General features: G+C 38.1%; 1 long non-coding RNA gene and 1 pseudogene across 1 annotated transcript; one reads left to right on the top strand and one right to left on the bottom strand.

The window, feature by feature from the left end:
- Positions 1–751: 751 nt before the first annotated feature.
- LOC116596915 lies at positions 752–22,436 on the top strand. The gene is made up of 3 exons (XR_004288360.1): positions 752–766; positions 808–810; positions 22,381–22,436. It is a non-coding gene; the product is annotated as an uncharacterized LOC116596915 (long non-coding RNA).
- LOC116596914 lies at positions 977–2,013 on the bottom strand (annotated as a pseudogene).
- Positions 22,437–23,320: the final 884 nt, after the last annotated feature.

Here is a 23,320-nt window from a genome sequence, read left to right as displayed (position 1 = left end):
CTTTTTCTTCAGAGCACAAGTGATATACTGTTATTCAGAGCACAACTAAAATAAATACTCTCTCAGTTAAGTTTTTAAGAAGAGTTTTCATCTACTTGTTTGTTTATTCACATTGATTTAAAAAAATCCATTAGCTGACAGATTTGCATTTTCTTTTGTGTTGTATAAATACAACTTTGAAAGACATTGCTTTGTATTATAGTCCCTATTTTAAGTGCAGAAACATATCAATTTAGGACCCGTGAATGTTAAGCAGATAGAAAAGATGTGAACATTTATTTTATTTACCTTATTTTTTTAATAATAGCCATTTTTCAACTATTTTTGTTTCTGATACCTAAAGTTCCTTATCAATAATATAAAAATCTGCACCATGTTCAATTTAAAATAGTATGCCATCATATGAGCTTATTTTATAATATTTTTCTTTTTTAGTATTCTTTAAAATCACAAATATAGTAAATGACCTAAAGAACTTTTAAATAGAGAAGTATAAATAAATAGTCAAAGTCTTTACTCCTACTTATTCTTAAGAATTAGATGTATATCCACTGAGACCTCTTTTTAGATCTTTACATACTGTTTTTCAATATGTGTATACTCATACATTTTTTTACATTTAATTCGTCATTCCTCATATTATCTTTTTTTTTAAAAAGATTTTATTTATTTATTTATTTGTCAGAGAGAGAGAGAACACAAGCAGGTGGAGTGGCAGGCAGAGGCAGAGAGAGAAGCAGGCTCCCCGCTGAGCAAGGAGCCCCATGTGGGACTACTGATCCCAGGACCCTTCGACCCAAGTCGAAGGCAGTGGCTTAACCAACTGAGCCACCCCAGGTGTCCCAATATTATTATTTTTTTTTAGTAAATACTTCCATCAATTTATTTTCTGTATTCCTTAAAAACAAAATAAGACAAAAATCACAAGTTTATACCAATGCTTTAAAATATACACTGAAAGAAAGCCAACTCTCATTCATGCTGAAAGTTGGTCTATGTTTTCTTTACTTCTGTTTGCTAAATGATCTTCAATAATTTCTGCAAAGAGATTCCTCTTCAACAGATTATATGCAAGAGGTGAAAGTTGGCCAGCAACTTTATGAAAATAGTGTGAGCCATGACAAAAGATATCCATTCCCAGCTCAAACCCCATACCATATTCACATTCATCATTAGCAAACTGCACAAAAGTCGTCATTTCCTGAATGGGAGCAAAAACTTTTAATCAGTCTGTCCTCATCACTTGGCGCCTCAACAGTTGTCTTGCAAATTCTCTTGAGGTTGGCATCTATTTCAGGGAGCTCTCTGTATCCAACATCATTTTTATCTACTGGGACAACCATGCCTGCACCGTGAAAGGTCTTTGTCATGACTTTCTTATCTCTTTGTTTCATCTTTATGGTTCTGTGTTTCAGTGAGGACCCAAGTTCTCTGGCTGCTTCTGTGAGTTATTCATATATGTTTTTCAAGATTCTAGTTTTCTTTTTATCTGTTACTTCCTTAAGCTTTCTCATCAGAAACAATTTGCGGCAAACACATTATCTCCGTTTTGAACAATTGTGCAGTTTTTCTTTGCTTCATTTGTACCAACATATACAGGAAGTTCATCAGGAGAATCCCTGAAATACCCCATGTGGAATTGAGCTTTATTATCTCCAGTAACAATGGTCTGGAACTCAGGAGGATCATAGTAAAATCTCCAGTGAAGGTTAAAATTCAGGTTTGCTGATTTTTTCTTCATTTTACATTTTCCGGCAAGGATATCATAAGGACCCATTAATCAAAGTCCAAGGCTTGTAGAAAGTGAATCAGCTGGGTTTTCAGGATCAAGTTCTTCACAGAATTTCCAGAAGTGATAGAAATCTTTGGGCAGAAAAAGCTTATAATGATTTTCTACTTTTCAAAGGTCACTGGAGACATCAGCTTCACAGGATTTACTTTGTTTCACATCAACTGTTTCCCACACTGCTGCCCCTCCCCGCCGGGCCTGTGTTTCCCGCCAAAGCTGGCCATTCTGTAGCTGCAGCACCAGCAGAATCCCTCATATTATCTTGTAACTAACATTTTCATGTAACCTTATATGACAAACAATGACCTTGGATCAAGTTCCTTCAAAAACAGCGTAGTCTGTAAGGCTGATGTGCTTCCTTGTCCCGTTATGACATTTTTATAGGAAGGTAAAGAGAAACTCAGACTCAAGTCCGTCCCAAGAAGTGAGGAAAAGAGGACTTTTTTCTTGCCTTGTACCCTCCTGCATCTCTCTGTCACTGGTTAGAATTTGTCCCATAGAGCTTTAACTCCTCTGTAACTGGGTTGGGTTATCTAGATCTGTAGCTACTGCTTGCGAAGCCCAAGTATGGTATTTCATCCATGTCAGGAAGAAGTGGTAGGAGCTGGAGACTTCAGGCATGTGACTGGATGGGTGTGTGACGAGCTGTTAGGTTTATCTTCAGGTCTCGTCACTATTTGCTCTGTTTGTGTACAGTCTTGTCGTGCTCTTTGTAACTCTGAGCATGGAGAACCTTTGAGAATCCCTTGGAAAATCAGACCTCTGTCCCTTCTACTTAGAATATTTGAGATAAATTATTAAACATTACATCTGAAACTAATGATGTACTTTAAGTTGGTTAATGATTTTAAATTTAAAAAAAAAAAAAAAGGAAAAGAAAAGGATATTTGAAGCCACGGTTTCCCTGCTGTGATTTCCCCAATGAACAGATCCTGTCTGCTTTGTATCTTCTAGTCTTTTCTCAAACTTTCATCAGAACCTCTCTCTCTCTTTTTTATTTTCCAGTACTGCTAATTTTTATTTATTTTTTTTCTATGTAACTTTAGCATGACCAGGAACAAGAGGAAAATAGGGAATTGTGTCTTTCTCCCATCTTGAACTGAATATCATTCATTTAATTATTTGATTATAGAAATGAGCATATGATCTTGCACAATTAACTTTAACTTGCTAAGACTGTTTCTGCAAGGTAATATTGGTGGCATGGGTATCAGGAAAATTAATGGTCTCGAAGGTGATTTTTACCTCATTACAATGTATAGCTCTGTGAACCTATAATTAGAAAGTTACAACAAATTGTTAGCATATTATGTGAACAGAAACTTGTTTTTTTTTTTTTTTTTAAATATCCTAGTGGTCTTTTCAACCCTCTGACTCTCCAAGTATATCCCTATACTTCAGCTATATAGAAATAGTAGTTAAAACAGAAGGGAGGAAGGAAGGAAGGAAAGACAGAAAGGAAAGGAAGAAAAGCAGAAAGAAAAATTTAAAAAAAATAAGACCATGGGTTATTTTTATGTGTATATCTAATTTGGGTCTATAATCTGATTGTTTTGTCTTTCTCTTAGCTTTGAAGCTGGGCGACTAACACTGCTTTTTTTCTTTTCTTTTTATCTTTGTCCAATAGTAGATTTGATTAAATGTTGGGATCAGAGTATTTTAATTCCTTCTATGTCATGAAATAAAAATTTACAATTAAATATCAGGATTTTTGTTTATTCATAAAATAAAGAGAATGACATAGATGAAGGAGAGAGAAAACTTTCTTGAGATGGGCAAGAGACATTGATAAATGTTTATGCCCCCTCTTCAAAGAAATAACAATTTGAGATTATTAAAACAGGCCTGACACCAAATGTTACAAAGTATTACTTGATGGGAAAAGAAGTATACTGTGTACAAGATGTATGAAGATCCTTACATTGTAAGTTTTGGGCACATCCCCTGCATATCCCCTGTAAATTACAATATATACTACTGAGTTTTTCTGGGTTTAAATGTTAAAGTTAGGGGTACCTGGGTGGCTCAGTTGGTTAAGGGTCCGCCTTTGGCTCAGGTCATTATCCCAGGGCCCTCGGATCAATTCCTGCTTCAGTGGGGAGCTTGCTTTTCCCTCTCCCTCTGCTGCTCCCCCTGTTTGTGCATTCACACTCTGTTTGTCTCTCTCTTCCCCTCTCTCCAGCATGTGTGCATGCTTGCTCACTCTGTCTTTTTTTTTTTTTTTTAAGATTTTATTTATTTATTTGACAGAGAGAGATCACAAGTAGACAGGCAGGCAGAGAGATAGGGAGAAGGAGGCTCCCCACTGATCAGAGAGCCCCACTTGGGGCTTGATTCAGACCCTGAGATCATGACCTGAGCCAAAGGCAGAGGCTTAACCCATTGAGCCACCCACGCGCCCCACTCTCAGTCTTTTTAAAAAAAAGTTAGTTATTCTCCATTTAGGAGTTAAAGACTAAATCAGGTGGAGGCTAATTAACATAAGAAAGAAAAATGATAAGAACCTTAGGAAGAGACCAGAATTGAGGATTTAGAGAAGTTACTAGATAAAAAGATGGCCGACTGGCTAGAGAGGTCTTTCTTGACTTCTTGTTGGTAAGTTGTTTTTTATTCCATTGCTTGAGGTCCTTCCCCTGCTTTACTTATTTTCACAACATTTGCCACTCTAGGACATTTCAGCAGCGATTTATTTTCTACCTGTCCCATCAGAATTTAATCTCCATGAGGAAATGGCTTGTTTCTGTTTACTGGTGTATCCTCAGTCCTTAGGACCATGTGTGTATGTGGCTAGTTCTTAATAGTTATAGAATGCAAGAAAGAATGAACCGCAGAAGGGATTTTAAAAAATCACTTTAAGCACCCATCTAATACTGGAACTGCCTAAATAACACATCTGCTAAAATAACACATATACGCTATGTTACTTTTAGTTATGGGGAAGCTTCTGCTTTCCATGGCAGTCCATTTTGCCCTCAGAAAATCTGGCCATTAAAAACATGTTTCTATGATGAAAGAAAAAAGATCTTGTTTGATGCTTTGAGCGAGTAAGCAGTAATAATGGTAATTATTCTACCATATGGCCGTCTTTAATATATTTGGATATAATTTGGATACCATTACTCTCCTGAGTGGTCTCTTATTATTGGCGCTCAATCTCTGTAATTATTACTACTAAGGAGTGATTTCTGTTCTGTGTTAGTGCATGGTTTTTCTTCAAATAGGCCTAGTGACACAATAAAAAAGAGAATTCAGAAGTATGTAACTGTGGCCTAATGAGAATTTCTTTATATGGTAATAAAGTAAATGCCTGTGGGAACATAGTCCCTTCCCCTTCCAAAAGGGAGTGAGGCGTTGGTTCTAGGGTTCTCTCTTCAGTAGAGTCTTACCTCTGCAAATTCAGGAGGAAGAACTAAGGAGGCAAGAGTTGCTCCATGCTCTCACACATTTCTTTGATGACATCTATGTTTTTTGCTCTTCTTTGCTGATCAAGCAATTTTAGTATTGTCACATTCAACTTATATTTACTTCAGTTATTAAAGCCAGATTAGTTTTTGTGGTTGATCTTAGTTTTTAAGTCTTGACTCTGATCCTAGTCACTTTTCTCAGAGTACATCACAAGTCATATATGATGTACAAAATAAACCCAAACTTCCTGGTGTGGCTTCATAAACACAATTCCAGGCTTGGATTATCACCTCCTTTGTTCAGTTAACGGGGCCTGAAACCTGATCTGCTTTTGTGGAGAACCTGTCCCACTCCTGACTTGACCTTGACTTCACCTTTGATGTGTACTGCCTCTTGTGTCCCAAACCTGTGATGTCACTGGCTTTTTGAACTTGAGAGCAAAACCCAAGATTTACTACTATTAGATTTATTTAGTTGCTCCAGCTGGCCATGTCTTTTTTTATCCCATCGCTACAGCCAGTCAAGATCTTTTTGGATTCTAATCTTTTCATCCTGCTTAGTCACCGTCCCACTCAGCAGTCTGTAAACTAGGCTTTGATCAGCAGTTCTTCCATATTTGCCCATCAGTAGTAAAAGTGCTGAACTGGATAGGATGGAAGAAAGGAACTGTGCTACACATACAACTCCCTTCAGGTTTTCATTTATCTAATTTTCAGTATATTTTAGTTATATTTGTTTAGCCTGGTATCAATCCATATAATTATGGATCTTTGCTCTAGGCCGTATTTCTCCATATTGTCCCTGAGGACTTGAGTCAAACACTTTCCTAAAGTCCTTATAGGCAAGGGGTACCAGGTTTTAGCGATTTAATGGCATTAGTAACTTCATAAAGGTGTGCAAGATATTCGCCCTGACTCTTCCAACTGACTCTGCACCTGCTTTGTGCCCCAGGAGGCTGTCCTCCATGCATTGTATTAACTAGTTAACTAGCTTCCATTGTCCTGCACTGGCAGAAATTGTAGAAGGGCAGGAAAAGAACGAGATTAAGGTATGTATTTTTCCACATGCCTCTCTTTGCAGCCACGGGTAGTCTTTTCTACCAACAGCTCCCCTTCAGCTAAAGATACAGCTACAACTCTGTTCAGGTTCTCCTACATGTTTCCCTCCTTTCTGCTTGAAACCCAAGGGTCAGAGACAGTTTCAGTGGGTTTGCAGCCTGTGTGGTCAGCAACAGGGCCCTATGCTTGGCTTAATGCTCTTTTGAAAAGCCTTGGAATTCTTAATAAATTATGAGTAAAAGGCTCTGCATTTTCATTTTGCTCTTGGCCCTGCAAATTGTGTAGCCAGCCCTGCCTTGGGTGTACTAGTCTTCCACAATTACTTCACTATCCCTGCAAACTTCCCTTAACCATAGCCTGTGCTCTTGGAGTCCCCTTTATACGTCCTCCTGAGTTTCGCTCTGGTTGTGTATGTTCCACACCAGGACCCCGACTGTACATAAAGAAATTAGAGGACTTCGATTTATTGGCTCCTACTGATCATTGCTCCTTTAGGTTTCCTGAACATATACTTATATATACAAGATTCTAAAATTTTGGCTGAAATCAGGGTAACTCTTATTTCTAATGTTTCAAATCTGCTTTCATCCCAGTTTGCAAAATTGGCTGGTATTTGCCTATCTCCAGTTTTATTCCCCTTTATTGTTCTTGACAGCCCCTCAAAGTTCAGTGGCAGTGTTTGGTTTAATGATCTAGTTTGCAAGTTCCTGAGAGACCTTTAGAAATAACTCAAGACCAGAAGCTTACCTGTCTTTCCTACATTAGAACTCCAATGAATTCCCTTTTTGAGGTATGGATATGTTTTGTCTTTTCTCAATCCAAAGGAAATTCTGCCTTCTCTTTTCTGATCTGTCTTCAGTGGCCTCCCGTGGAACACATTTTCTTCCTTACCTTCTACTTGCTCTGATCAAAGCATAAAAGCTTAATTGATTGATTGGTAAACCACAGTTTATTTGGTGCCATAGACTTTCAGAATCTGTCAATTCTGTGCCACTCTCTGATAGGAATTCTTAGCTATGTTTCTTCCATTTCATCTTTTGAACATGTTGAGAAGACAAAGATATTGGGTGCTTGGGTGGCTCACTTGGTTGGGTATCTGCCTTCAGCTTGGTTGTGATCCCGGGGTCCTGGGATCGAGTCCTGCATCAGGCTCCCTGCTCTGCAGGATGCCTGCTTCTCCCTCTCTTACTGCCCACCCCTGCTTGTGTTCCCTCACTCGCTGTTTCTCTGTCAAATAAATGAAATAAAATCTTAAAAAAAAAAAAATAAAGAGACAAGTTTAGAGACTCTGGTCAGCTTCTACTCCCCTATAGCTCTAAGAAGGAAGAATTTATTAATTATTAGTGCATCTTTAGGAGTAGGCTTTTGACATTTTGATTTGGGCTCTTAGAACAAAGAAAGACCAAATTGATTTTTAACAGAAAAAGCCCTAGAGAAAGAAGGGGTTGTAGGCATTCAGTTTGGACTAAAAAGTGGAAGAGTTTTAGGGAACAGTTAAAGGGAAGAATCCAGAAAGATGGCTAGTATTAAGGAAGCACCTGCCATAAAAATGGATGAAGAGTAAAGAGAAGGTGTATGTAATTTTCATAGAGTGTGTCTCATGAGACTTCTGTAAAGATCTGCAGTACTTTTCCATGATTTGTTGGCTGTTGTAGGATTGCATACATCACCACGCTCGGACCAGCCATGAGCTGGGCCAGTGATGTTTGGGATATATATATATCTCCCTTCAGAATTTGAGCTCAGCAACCACATTGGTTTCTATAGAATATCTGGACTTTCTATTGTGGCTTCATTTGCAGTTGCACAGTTAGAATTACATTTATGTCAACTCCTGGAATCCTCTTACTATCTCCTGGAATTGAGTCAGTATTTCCTGGCATAAAAAAAATCAAGCCTATCCCCCCCCCCACCCCCAACAAGTTAATATTTAATCAGCTTAATTTTTTTTTTAGCCGATATTTTAAATTTGCTTTACTCCCTCTACTGTTTCTCCAAAGCTCCCCATTTAGTTGTTTCTTTCAAAAGGTGGAAATGCTCATGTCAAGACAGTGACTGATTGACTCCTTTCATTCTCTGTTGAAGAATGTCATCTTGTCGTGGTACTTAACAATCTTGGAGTAAGTAGATGTCCCGTTATTGGTAGTAGCTAGACGTTTCTGTGGATTACTAGAAAATACCAAAGCTCTTGTGTGACCATTTAAATTATGTGTACATGAAGATAAAATGCTATTTTAAGTGTTGTTTACTTGTTGTAAGCAGTGTTTCTCACCTCCTAGAAGAGTAACATCTAATAAGAGCATTATCTCTATGTAACAATTCTGTATTGACACTGTAGGCTAAATTGAAGACAGGAGAAAGATCCATGACTCATTTTATTAGCTAAGCAATATATCTCCACTGGAAAGATTCCCCTTTTTGTGTGTCATCTGCTTCACTTTCTTCTTCAAGCCACTGGGGCTGTGAGCCCTCATTTCAATCACTGAGTGCATTCTGATTGTGCTTAACTCAGGAACAGATTTCAGCTCTGGGTGCCTTTGTATTGGTTGCTTAAGACATTCATGCCTGTGTGTGGGGACATGCCACATTGAGATTATTTATTATTACCCTCTATTTCAGTTTTATATTTACATTTTTTAAATGACTACCCCAAAGTCTTGGTCACTCTTTCTGCAACTATAATTCATGAGATACTAGTCCTGGCAGATTTTGTTTTCAGAATAAAATAAAAATGTTTATCATATACTCCTTCCTCGAAACTTACATGTGCATTCACATAATAAAGAACCTGAAAAGTACCACTATAAATATATTTGCTTAACTTTGCTTAACCCGGGGATTCCCAAATTTATGTTGAGAACCAAAACCACTTATATCTAAGTTTATTGTCTATACTCTAACAGGACTGTACTATGACCATTTTCATTAAATGGTTTTACTCTTTAGGAAACTTGGTCAGTAAGTTAAAGTTGCAAATAACTTTGTTGTTCATTTTCGGAACTTCCAGAAAATCCATTTGTCAAAATACTCCATTTATCCTCATCAGAGCAAATACCCTTTCTCAGGATAATATAGCATCAAAGGAGAGCTTACTTTTCAAGATTCTCTTTGAAACCAAATCCATGCTGTGTTAACCAGTCCTATTATATCATGAACCTTCTGCAATCCTAGTCAGACCCCTCACTTTAACCAGATCCCCCAAATCTTATAAATATCTCCACTTTGTTCTCCCCACTTTGAGATGCTCCATAGATTGTCGAAATAGCTGTTTTTCTTACCCCAGTAAGCAAGAAACACAACCATGCTTTGTCAACACAGTGTTTCAGGGAATCGGCATTTGACACTGAGATCACAGCATACCCTTTTTGTGTAAACTTATTTACATCTAGAGGAACCATTGTCTCAAGGAATATATTTGAGGACATGTAGACTCACAGGATTGTAAAGAAATATTCAGTGCCCAAGAAACCCTGGATCCAAACTGTCAAAAATCACCTTTCTTCAAATTACAGGATACTTCTTCTGGAATTTTCCCTGTTACCTGTTTATATATACTAAGAGGGGATAGTTTTTTCTTCATGTATTTCCTGTCTGGATAATTTAATAATTTAACACTAGGGTACAATTTTCCTTTCAATCATCTCTGAGACGAAGTTCAGTTTTTCTTCCTTCTGTGTGCTCTCATGTGTTGGGCGGGTCTCAAAAGTTTATGTCTGGAATTTATTTGGAAGAGAACAAGGGAAATAAAGATCTTGGAAAGGTCCTCCAGTTAACAAGAGTGATATGATAAATCTCTTAACAAATGTGAGGTAACAAGCCTTCTATCAGTAAGGGCAACTGTTGGTCCCGTAGCTGCCTGGGACTTCCGGGAAAGCCAGAGCAATTCTAGCTCCTTCCCAGTTAACCTACTAGTAATCTGTTCTGCAGGCTTTATGCAGAGAGATAGGTCTGGGAGAATTTAAGTGATGCAGAGTATGCCTTCTGTCTCACATCCCAAGTCCCCCAAACAGGATTACCTGTCATTTGCTGTTTTGTCACCTGCACGTGTCCTCTCCTCTCAGACGTGCGCCCCTCCACCCTCACCACCCACCTTTGCAGAAAACAGAGGTAAGATTCACAGTGTTGTGCAGTTTTTCTGTATGTCATGATTAAAATTTCAAAAATCAAAGAAGAAAATTATACATATCTACTTACCTGAATCTCAGTATTCTCATTTGAACAATGGAGGTTTTTTTTTTTTTTGTTTTTGTTTTTTAAGTGCTTAGTACTTCAGAGGGTGTTGTGATTGGGATCACCTAACAACATAAAGCTTTAAATAAATGCAAACGCCTATTGATGCGTAAAGGCGGTGATAAGCACGAGTGCTAGTTCTCATTCAGGTAGGAGTAATAGGAAAAATGGTTTCCTGTCCTGCCACTCTAAATATTTTCATTGTATTAATAGGGCTTTTAGTAAAATCTTAGTTCAAGAGAACCACTGGCATTTTTGTTGAGCAGCTCAGCTTTAGTTTTGAATTTAATTCATTCAGACTAGAAAACTACAGCAGTGATCAAAGGCATAATTATAACATATTTATAGCCTATTATTATTGTAACATTCTGAAGTAAAGGGCAAAAATTCCACCCAGTGAGCTTGTTCTTCCTGTTACTGACACAAGATTGAGACATTTAAATGCTAAGACATGGATCCCTGAGGCAGAACATAAAATATTTATAATGAAGGGAGTATGGACCAATAAATTTCAGTTATGAATGTTTTTAGCTAGAAGAAATAATAAATAACCTTCCACAGGCAATATTTCAGTATGCATTATTGTACCTCATCACATCAGATTTTCAGGAAACAATAATGATTGCATAGTAGGACACTAAATTACTCTCATGTTTAATGAACGATTAAACTGTTAAGCTTTGATTAAGATATAAGAGCCTCCCTAATTTGACTGTGAGATGTGGTTTGCTTGGAAAAATATAGTTTGTGATAATACCAATAAAGATTGTAATTTATATCATTTTTATTGAAATAAAAGGAATAATTTCAGATACAGGTAAGCGTTGAAATATCAAACTCTAGGTTTGGGGAAAGAGGTAAAGAATAACATTCAACAAATAGGGAGATGGATTATGTACTCTTATCTCTAGTCCATTTCAACTGTTTTAAAAATTGGTAGGGAAAATGGCTCAAATTTTATCTGATTATGCATAGATATTGCTAGGAGATATTATGACACCAGAGAAATAATGCAGGATTGGGTAACGAAAGATTTGAATCAGAGTTCTGACTTTGGAGCTTGCTATCTGTGTGACCCTTGGCAAGTCATTTATCTTCTCTGACTCTCCTGTTTCTTTATTTGTGAAGCAATAAGAGGAAGACGTAATTGACTGTTGTTGTTGTTATATGAAGCAGAGCCTGAGTCCAAATGTTTTGGAATTTGTGATCCTGGGAACCGGAAGGACTGAGGGACAGGGAAACCCAGGCCAAAGAGGAGGTAGAGTCAACACAAAGATTAGTTGCTAGCGGGCCATTGATAGAAGCGCCTGCTTACTTGGTCACCAAGTACTATTTGAGAACCTTCACATGAAATGTGAATCAGGACCATCTGTCTGGGGGAAGAATGAGAGAAGAATTAATTCATCATTGGTCTCCCAGGGGGTATATTATAGGCTGAATTTTGTTTTCCCCCCAGATTTATATGTTGAGGGTCTAACCCCCAGGACCTGTGACAATGAGTGTGCTTGGAGATGGGGCCTTTGAAAAGGTAATTAAGTTGCAGTCTGATCCAGTCTGATCTGTGTGCTTATGAGAAGACGAAGTTTGGACAGAGATACACCAGGGGTGAGTGTGCACAGTGGAAAGACCATGTGAGGACACAGTGAGAAGGCAGCTCTCTGGAAGCCAAGGAAAGAGGCCTCAGAAGAAACCAGATCCACCCACACCTTAATCTCAGACCTCCAGCCTCTAGAACTGTGAGAAAATACATTTCTACTGTTGAAGGCACCCAGTCTAACCCAGGAAGCTAATGCAGGTGTTACTTCCCCCTACTCCAGGTTGTACATCTGTGAGTAAACAGTAGTTCCCTTCTCTGTCCCCCAGGTTGAGGTATCAACAGGAAAGCCCTAAGTGGGAAGCAAGAGATGGGGTTCTGAGGCACAGTGCTGTCTACATACATCTTTGGGACTCTGACCAGACCCTTCACAGACCAGGTGACCAGTTTGGTGTCTGGAGTAGGACAGGTGAGACCAAGAAGGTGCATAGGAGGTATTAATAAAGTATGCAAAAGCTGCACGTTGTTATTAATAATAAGCAGGGATAAAACTGCTTATTGCTACTTCATGTATTTATTTAGGATTCATTAAGAATATATATGGTTAATGAACTCATAATTACATTACTAAATTTTGTTTTAAATCATGTTTATGCAGAACTCTTCTGAGACCAAAGGGAAATAGCTACATGTTCCCTCCAGAGAGCTAGCAAAATTTAGAGTCTTTAAAAATGAGTAAACAAGCTATGTACTTGAAAAGATAAAGCACTAAATAAAATCTGGCGTTGCTTTCATTGCTTTTGTGTATGTGCCTGCTTCCCCTGAAATCCTTGCACCAGCATTTAGTCTTCAAATTCCATGTACCGTGGTCTATTACAGAGAATCCTGAACTGGACACTCCAGAGAGATGAGTGATTTTCTTGGTCACACGAGGCGTGCATATGGTTATAAGTTTGGTTACATGAGACCACAAAAGCTTTCTGTTATATTTGTGGAGATGTCGGGAAATATCTCCATATTTCAGGGGTAGTTAAAGGGTTTGTGGATTGGTGAAGTGAGAAGGAGTGAGAGGAAATGTGGTTTCTGTGGGTGAAGAAATGGAGTCAGGAGTCCTGAGTGCTCTGACATGGACATGTGTGGAGGGGCCGAGGAACATGCTCGCGAGGAAACCAGCAATTGAAAGCTCATCACTTTTGAATTTTCCATTTCAACAAATGCGCAACACCTGACATGCTTCTTGTGTACCTTCTGGTCTGAGGAGAAAATGTGTTGAAATTCATCCTCAGAGATAGTATTAAGTAGGAAGTCAAACTGGTTTTCATAACAGATATTACCAAAGTGTTTCTTGCTGAGGAGCTTGTAAATGTTGGTAAGATGAAATGTGAAAACTAAAATTGTAGGCTTTGCAGAAGTCATCATTTAATAACTACCTTATTTACCTAATGACTATCTTATTTACCTAATAGCTGAGAAGGGGAAAATAAGAGGAGACAGATGCACTTGTCACCCACTGTTTAGCTTTGTGCTCATCTCTGGCCAAATGCCATTTCCAGGTGTTTGGTGTTGAGCCAAATACTAAAATTAGACATTTGGTACAACCCTGTTGAGACACAGGGGTGATGTAGGAAAGCTTGTTCAGTCTTTGGCCCTTGACACTGCTCTTAGAGCCTCTCTTTCCAGGTCGGTCAAATTCACCTACTAATTTAAGAGAAAATGAAGTAAATAAGATAGAAAAGTGCCCAGAAAAAAAAAAAAAAAAAAAAAAAAAAAAAAAAAAAAAAGGCTATGAGGTGCCAGATGTTAAAGCAAGGTCTCTTTTAAATGTACTTATTTACTTAAAATTTTTAATTTCTTTTGATTTCTTTGGAAACACATGGAATTTGAGTTTGGTCTAAATCTTATGCTAAAAGTGTGCATAGATATATAACTCTGTAAAAATAAAATCTGCACAAGTGTACCCAGAATTTCAGACATCAAAAGAAAAAAAAGAGTATGCGCATATGTGACTTCATCAGGTTATAGAATCTAATCATCGGTTTTGCAGATCCAGAACCTAGTTCAGTAGTACCCTCAGAAAGTACTGTGGAGTGATGCCGTAACTAAATCCACAACAGAATGGTGTCTGATACCCTTTATAATCAATTGAAATGAACTGGTCACTTACATTGACAGGTCTGCTTGATTTGCTCTCCACATATTATAAGATAGAATGACTTTAGCAAGTGCTTATCATCTGGGTAGGTATGCCTTATTGCTTTGAATATTTATGCCAGGTATTGGGAGGAAATACATATCAAGGGATTTGTTGGATTAATGTGAAGAAAGTAACAGTAGTTCAAAAGTAAAGGGTCAGAGGATATCTCAATATGGCTGACCCATCCTTCATATTTGCTCTCAGGAAGTAGAGACTACAGACCCCTGTCAGGCAGCTAAGTGAGACCTTCTCGGCTGGCATCTCTCCACCATTGCAGAGACCTCAGGGTCAGACCTGCCATGGGTTTTATATGTTAACTCTCCATCGAAAAGCTGTCAGGGTTCAGCAACAGCTGTCTGGTGGCCAAAAAGGGCGGGAGAGCCATTTTGCTTGGTGTAGCTAACTTTCCTTATATCCAAGACCGAGCGTGGACATTGCTGGTTCATTTTCTCCTCGTCCCAAAGTTTAAAAAGTGCCTAATGTGTATGGCTGAGGGGAAGAAAGGTAGAGGAGGATTTACATGTTTAGTATTTTGATCTCTGCCCTGCAATTAATGGGACTCTGCTTTAAAATTCCAAATATCAGCTGTGATTACTTTGCTCTCACATATCTTAGGAAGGAAAGTTGAAACCAGAATAAGGGCTGAGACCTAAATCCTTTTTGTTCCTCAAGCCCAAATTGGAACCAAAGTACTCCTTTCCCAGGCTTGAGATAGATGGAAAGCGGGAATTAGCAGTCGTGAAGGTGTCCCCGAGAGCAAGAATTTAAAGCAAAGGGAGGTGGTTAGCCTAAAAGGATGTTTGTCTCAGACCTGGTGAGACCTCATAAAATGCCCAGGCCCACTATACCCATAGAATGAACAGATTCCCTATCCCCAAACTTATCTCTTGGGCTCCATACGGTAATTTATTTTTTGAGATTTTATTTTTAAGTAATCTCTACACCCAACAGGGGGCTCGAACTCACAATCCTGAGAGTAAGAGTCTCATGCTCTATAGTAACTTAACTGTCTTGCTTCCTGTTTATCTCTTTATACGTTTCCCCTGCTTGTCTCCACACTCTCAGCTTTCTCGAGCTTTCTTAAATTAATCAATTGATTCTAGGTAAGCCCTTTCTTTTCTTTTCTTTTCTTTTTTTTTTTTTTTTTGCGTGAACAACACTGGATCTTTTATCATTATACAAGGAATCTGAAAAAGTCATTGTTACACAGTATGTTTGTCACATTTTCATATAATAGATTCAATGTTTTTCTTCAACCTCCAGACATATTTTCAAGTGAAGCATTTTGAAAATTAAAGCAGTGAGTTCAAGTGTTAATCTAAAAGGAAAAAAAAAAAGAAGCAAATAAAAACAAACCATTAAGTACAGTACTTTGCCTGTATTTCCAGACATTTTGGACATTTGGGTGTATATCCATTGTAGTTTTCCAGATTAAAAATTTCACTATTGCTTGAAATTTAGAGGTATTGTACCCTTAAATATTTTAAGCATTTTTTTTTTAGAAATACAACTAACATATAATTTAAAAATTAGTTCACCTGTTTCTCAACTTTTCAGATACCTTGTGATTCTTTTAGATAAACACTCAGGATCACACTGCTTCCAGCTTCAAACAGAACAAGTCCTAATGGTATTTACTGTCACTTAATACTGGCTACTGACTGATTTATTACTAAGGCTTTGTCTTTTTTATTTTTTTCATGTCACTTAATCTGATTTTTTTGAAAGGAATTTTGGAGTTCCATTTCCAGCATAAATAATGAATGCTCACAAAGAATCCCAAATGTTTTGCCCTTGACTTTGTATGTCTGTGCCAGAACAATTATTGCAACACCTAGAGCAAAAGGAACTGTCGAGTAGAGGTTTGAACCCTAGAATCAAATCCACTGAGCCTCACTTAGCAAAGCTGTTGTCAGCCTCTGTGCAGCTCATGTTTACAATAAGTAAAAAATAGTAATACCAGAAATTAAGAATTTGAACAGAGTAGGAATATAGCCAGGGTTACTCAAAATGTCTTCTGGGTATGAAGAAAGACTTATGGCAGGAGAAATAATAAGAGTGGCGGACACATAGTGTGCAGATTTGGAAACCTCAGTTGAATTCAGGCTTTCAGCTTCTCTCAAGTGCGATGTTAACTCTTAGCAAGTGTCAGGTGAGGTCTGCAGGCCTCTAGGGCAAGCCCTGGAGCTTCGGTGACTTGTTCAAGGCCAAGTGTTGTTGGAAGTAATGACAGTCCCTGCCTGGGAATGGTGGGCAGGCAGTCTCTGTGAAGCTGGTGAGCTGCTTCTGTTTGAAATCTCTCCGTGCTCTTGGACCAGTGATGCTAACCTCCTGAAACCTGAATCCGGGTCTGACAAGTCCCAACATACCGTAGCTCCTGATACCTACAAAGTCTGCAGTCAGTGTAACCTATTGATTCCCTGAACTTGTTGCCTGAGGCAGAGAGGGAGCTAATTAAAAGAAAATGGAGCTTTGAAAATCTGAGAATCTCTCTGAGATGCTGCCACTAACCTCTGGAATTTGAATCACTGCCCAGCACAGGAGCTGACAACAAATGAAAGATTCTCCATGCTGCTGAACTGGGAGTGAGGTGCTGTAAAATGGGAAAAGAAAAATCATAAACCTCACTGCTCCCATCTTAATTTTTCTCTAAGATATTTAACAAAATAAAAAAAAAAGTGGGTGTCAAAAAAATAGATGTAAAAAAATGTATGTCTCAGTGTTTATGTGTGTGTGTCTTGAGGATTATCACAATATGAAACAACAATTACTTCTAAAAAAAATCTGTAAGGTAAGGGCAATTTCTTCCATTTTACAGGTAGGAAAAATGAGACAGTGAGAAGTTGGGTAATTTTTCTTAAGTAATCGGAGTCAGCCAGAAAGACAGTTGGATGAGATTACAGCTCAGAGTTGCTGACATTCAAATACATGTGGAAACCACTAGACCGCATCGTTATCTTTCTTGTTCGAGTAAACTATAACAAAACAGCACTTCAGTGCTTACAAAATTCTTGTTTTTTTTTTTTTCTTAGTTTGAGGCAGTTTCTAGGTAGATAGAATAAACAAATCACAAAATTGTCACTAAATACTAATCATGATGGTTTACCTCTTCCTCTTTGAACACACCACAACCTTTATAAGGTGGGGGAAAAGATGTCTTGCTGCATTCCACTAAAGGTTCAGCTGGAACCTCTATTTCTTCAGTAGACTAGATTGGCTTCCTTACCTGGAAGTTTTAGGGCAATATCCCAAGAGGGCAAAGGCAGGAGATGCAGACCTCTTGAGATCTAGATACCTAAATTTACTTAATCACTTCTGGCATTCTCCATGAAAGTAAGTCCAGGTAAGGTCATATTCAAAGGAATAGAAAGAGAAACTCCCTTTGCATGGGAGAAGCAGAAAAGGCATATGGGATAGGAGAAATTTGAGACCATTAACCATCTACCATGTAAGACATGAAAGGGAAATGAGGAGATGAAGGGAAAGTTCTGTCCTCTATATGAAGACAGACTGTGGAGACCAGGAATCACAATTTAGTCCAGTATCATAGACACATCAAATAACTGACTCAGAAATAGGACGAGTTCTTGATTTTTGAAGTTTTGGGGGAGATAGAATGAGTATAAATACTGTCCTTGTAATTAGACACTGCCCCCAAACTCCTGGGATGCTTTAAATTCTCATCAGATACCAAAAGTTTCTTTTTTTTTTTTTTTTTTAAAGATTTTTTATTTTTATTTATTTATTTGATAGAGAGAGAAATCACAAGTAGGCGGAGAGTCAGGCAGAGAGAGAGAGAGAAGCAGGCTCCCGCTGAGCAAAGAGCCTGATGCGGGGCTCGATCCCAGGACACTGAGATCATGACCTGAGCCGAAGGCAGCGGCTTAATCCACTGAGCCACCCAGGCGCCCCTATACCAAAAGTTTCTTACAGACACTACATTCTCTGTTTAAAAACACATACACAACACTGAACTGTGATTTGCCATAGGGCAGACCAATCCTCTCATACTTTCAATACCTGTTTCTCTGGGATATTTAATGGAATACAAGAGATAATGGGTAGTTAGGATAATGACCTAGAGAAGCTGACATGCATGCCCCTGATAGTGGGGCTCACCAGGACAACTGTTCCTGGTACAAAAACTAAATAAAATTTGAGAACATGTCTACTAGTGGCCTTAATTTGGAATTACTATAAGCTAAGACTTCCATGCCCTTTTATTTTCATATGGCATAGGAAGTGAAAGATTTGAGAAAGGGTTGAGGTGAAAATATGTATAAAGATTATAAAATGAACTCAAAAGATTAGAACTGGGAAAAAAGATACTTATATGCTCACTGAATTAGTGTTCATCAAAAGATTTTTATACAGTATGTAATAAGTTAATATGAAGGACATTTCTGTCAACTATGATTATTTTGTCCGTTATTTACTTAGGTACAAAGAGTATCCTTCCTTTCCTTTTCTTTCTTCCTTCTTTCCCCTTCCTTCCTTCCTTTCTCCCATCCATCCTTCCTTTAATGACCTTCCTTCCTTCCTTCCTTCCTTCAATGCCCTTCCTTCCTTGCTTCCTAGAAGAGAAAGGGAGAAAGCAATTGAAAAGTCTACCTGGCAAAGAGGGTTTCAGAGTTTTCATGTGTAATGGCTCTGGGAAGTTAACACCAGTTGCTTTACTTTTTAGAAGGACAAGTCCCACATATTCAGCCTTTAGGACACACACAAATGACAAGAATTTCCAATGGACAGTCTGTAAGACCAGAAATAGGTTATTATATGGATTTGGTGTGTGGTAAAGCCACCTTATAATTTCACCACTTAAGAATTTAACCACTTAAGAATTTCAGAGGAAAACTCCAAATCGTGTTTTCTAAGGAGCAAATTTTAATTAATACATAACAGAAGGGAGAAGAATATGGTGATAGTTTTTTTAAATGTACAATTAATAAAGTTGTTCTTTTAGAGCTACAACTTGCCTCCATGCTTTTAGGAGAGAAGTATTCTTTTAGTTTTAGTTTTATATATGGTTTGCATTTAAAGGATTGTCAAGAAAAATACAATAAAACCTACAAATTTTTTAAGAAATGTCATTGTTGAGTTCCAATTCTTGCATTAATGTCATTAGAGAACTTTCGATGTGACCTTTCTGCTTGAGTGATTTAATTCAATCTCTGTGTCAATTTCTTTTTCTAAATTTTGGATTTATACAACTCAAAGTACTGCTAGAAGGAACAAAAATGAAACAAGGAATACATTCTCCTGTAATGACTTTGTCAGGGAAAAAATACAAGTCTCTTTCTATATACAGTTCCTATGTGACCGTGGTTAGATATGTATTCTGGGAAGTGGGCTAGGGAGTGCTAGATGATATGAAAAACTGGGGGAAAAATAGTGCTTGTTTACAGACCAAACCTTAGAGGCAGGCCTTCGTGAATTGTCGTTCGTTCACCTTTTCTTTGGGGTCATGCAGGTTCTTGCAAAGTAAATGAGAATTTATAACTTTCCTTATGCTTTTTCAAGTTTGCTTTTCTCCAGAATCCCCCTATCTAGGCATGTGGTAGACTGAATAGCAATATTATGATCCTCTCATATGTCTTACCTAGACCATGAAACCCAAGAACGGTGTCAGCTAAAGAGTGATGTTGGCAGAGAGCAAGTTGTTGCTTATATTCTAATTCTTATGGTTCTAGCCATGCTTTAGTAGTATCCTTTTCAGCTGATTAGTTATGCCTATCATCTAGCTGGAAGAGATAATTAAGAAAGAGTTAATGATAATGTGCTCTTTTGCCTCCTTGGATCAATATTTAGTTTTCTATCTCTGAAAAGGGGAAGAAAGTTTAGGAGTATAAGGGATCTGAGGTTCCTAATGAAGACGTTATGTACAAATTCGCATTTGATATTATAGTGTAGTGCTGGGGAATCCATGGAATCAGAATACCTTAGTCTTAAAAATAGTCTCTACTGCATTCCAGAATAGGTTGCTGTAACTTGGCTGGATGGTTTAATTTCTGGTGGCATGATGTTTACTATTGTAAGACAGCTAATTCTACTGTTGGAAAACTTAACATTGTCAGAAAATCATTTTTAAATTGAATCAAAATTTGCCTTCTAACATTTAACACTCATTGACCTGCTTTGGGCTAGCAGATTTAATAAAAATAATACATAGTACATATTATTTTAAGTATTTCACATATGATCATTCATGTTTAACCCTCACAACTACCCTAGGAAGTAGGTACTTTTATTATCCCCATTTTACAGATGTGGAAACTGAGGCACTGAATTGCCCAAGGTCATACTGCTATTAAGAGGCTGAGTTGGTATTTGAACCCAGGCAGCTGGATTCCAAGCCTTTTTCTATTAAGTACAGATATGCATCAAACTGTAAACAACCACCAACAGCAGGATTTAGTAATTTTATAAGGAACTATACACATCAGCAGTTGTTGCAACCAAGAAGCTTTTTTTTTTTTTTTTTTTTTTTTTAAAACATTCCCAGCATCTTATGCTGCAAGCTCAGAAAGCAATTAGCTATAAAACACTGAGAAAAGCACCTCCACTGTGAGGTCCCTCCATTGTGAAGCCCCTCCATTCTTTCTTTAGATAGCCTTGATACACTTGAGAGGAGGTCCTGCTTTCCTTAAAACTTCTTTCTAGGCTAAATATCCCTAGTTCTTTTCTTTTTTTTTTTTTAAGATTTTATTTATTTATTTGACAGAGAGAGATCACAAGTAGGCAGAGAGGCAGGCAGAGAGAGAGGGAGAAGCAGGCTCCCCACTGAACAGAGAACCTGATGTGGGGCTCGATCCCAGGACCCTGGGATTGCGACCTGAGCCGAAGGCAGAGGATTTAACCCACTGAGCCACCCAGGGGGCCAGTTCCTAGTTCTTAATGGTACTTCATGTTCACCTTCAGCCAGAAAATATTTGTTGAGCACTTACTTTTTCCCCAGGTACTATGCTTGGCAGTATATAAAAATAAAACACTCACAGATTCATTTCTTGGGCAATTTATGGGTTTAGGGGCAAGAAAAATAAGTTTAAAATGATTACAGTATATTGAATAATTATAGTAGAGTTATGCTCAAATATTATAGTAGGATTATGCTTATAGTAGAATAATGCAGAATTAGAAGTAGAGACCTGTAGATCTTAGTTGGGTATTTGGGGAAAATTTTCTTCGATGGTTATACTTTACCTGAGACTTGCAGGATGTTTAGAAGTAAGCTAGATGGAGATGAGTGGCATACTATAATAGCAGAGGAAACAAATGGGTACAGGCTTGGCAGTATGACTAAGTACGGGTAGGGAACTGCAGGTAGTTTAATTCCCTGGAGTGAACGGCTCATCTGGGGAAATAGCTGGAGATGGTATCAGAGAGGACAAGACCTTATACTGAGATCGAGCGAAGCCATTGTAATGAATTTAGTTTTGTAAGTGGCTTCATTCAACAAATATTTACTGAGAGCTTATTATATAGTAACTCTGTGCTAGACATTTGGGATTTTTAAAGAACAAAACATCATCCTTGTCTTCCTAACAGTTATAGTTAATTGGAAAATAAAGATTATAACAATAAGCCTGGTAACTATGGTAAAGGACATATGGAAAGCTATAAGAGCATATATTCTGGAATCTAATTTGTCCGGGGAATAGAGTCACCCTTCCTAAGGGAAGACAAATAAAACTTAGCTAGGAGAACCTGGGAGGAAGAGGTTTATGGGCTGCGGACAATGTACCAAAAGAGGAAACAGAGCAGGAAATATCTTAGGATCTGAAATAAAGTTCACATTTTCTTTGGTAGGATCCTTCAGTAGTAGATCCTGAGGCTTTAGTTTGAGTAAAAGTAGCTTATTAGGATGATCAGAAAAGAGTGGACAAGAGGACTGGGAAGGTCAGAAACTCAGTACAGAATGCATTAATGACCAGGTTACCTCTCTGAACACTGGAGCTTAATCTTGCTGTGGAACTCGGAAGACTGCATGGAACATGCCTCAGAATTGTGATATCTGAGGGGTGAGGAAACCACGGTATTTATTCATCAAATTCTTTTTTTTTTTCTAAAGATTTTATTTATTTGAGAGAGAGAAGAAGGGAGAGCATGAGCACAGGGACGGGGCAGAGGAGGAGGGAAAAGCAGACTCCCTATGAGCAGGAAAACCTATGAGGGACTTGATGCCAAGACATGGAGTTCATGACCTGAGCCAAAGGCAGACACTTAACCTGCAGACACTTAAACCACTGAGCCACCCAGCCACCCCAATTCCTTAAATTCTATCTATAATTGATTGAAGGCTGTTCTTAGGGATGTTAACTCCCCAACACTTCTATGTTGGCTAGAATGTAGGTTGAACAAGCTTTTAAAGCCAAAGAGGGCTCTCATGCTGTCACAGGTATTTGAGATAAAATGTGTTTATGTACGGTGTCCCGTATTGAGTCCTCTCTGCTCTCTCAATGGACCTTCGGTTGTTGGTCACAGTTAATAATGGAACTTATAATGGAAGAGTTACTGGGACAACTGTAGTCTTTGCTGCTGCAGTTAATCCCAAGGCCAAATTTGAAATAGATCATTTGTGTCCTCTACCAGTTATTCTAGATTCCCCTCACCTTGGTCAACACTTGCTATTCCAAATTGCTTGTCTAGTGGGATTACCCAGAACTTCTTCCCTTCATCCCCAAGTAGTCTGAGCATTTTGTTCTCTTTCCACATGAAGCTGATGATCAGATAGGTATACAATGGCAGTTGCCTGTATATGTTCTTTCAGGCCATCCCTGACTTGGGCTGTTGTGTATTAGCAGTAAATTTGTGGCCTACCTCAACATATTGAGCTGGCCTATCAGATTTAAGAATTGCTTTATTGGGTCATATATGTGAGCTGAAGGAGAAGGGCAGGTATGTGCTACTTTTTTATGTTAATATGTATCATCTGGGCCTTTTAGGATCCAATTCCCACTTCCATATTACCATATAAATGTGTAGGAGCAGTGGTTCCAAATACAGCATCTGCTCTATCTTAAATACAGTAGTAGAAGGGGCTACATGTGTGAACTTATCCTTTCAATTTGAGTAGATATCCAAAATTACCTCCCGGTAGTGAACCTCTAAAA

The sequence above is a fragment of the Mustela erminea genome, chromosome 8, assembly GCF_009829155.1.
Source record: "Mustela erminea isolate mMusErm1 chromosome 8, mMusErm1.Pri, whole genome shotgun sequence".
Taxonomy (NCBI): domain Eukaryota; kingdom Metazoa; phylum Chordata; class Mammalia; order Carnivora; family Mustelidae; genus Mustela; species Mustela erminea.
Note: the sequence above shows the minus strand (reverse complement) of the source record. Positions and strands in the feature narration are given on the sequence as shown.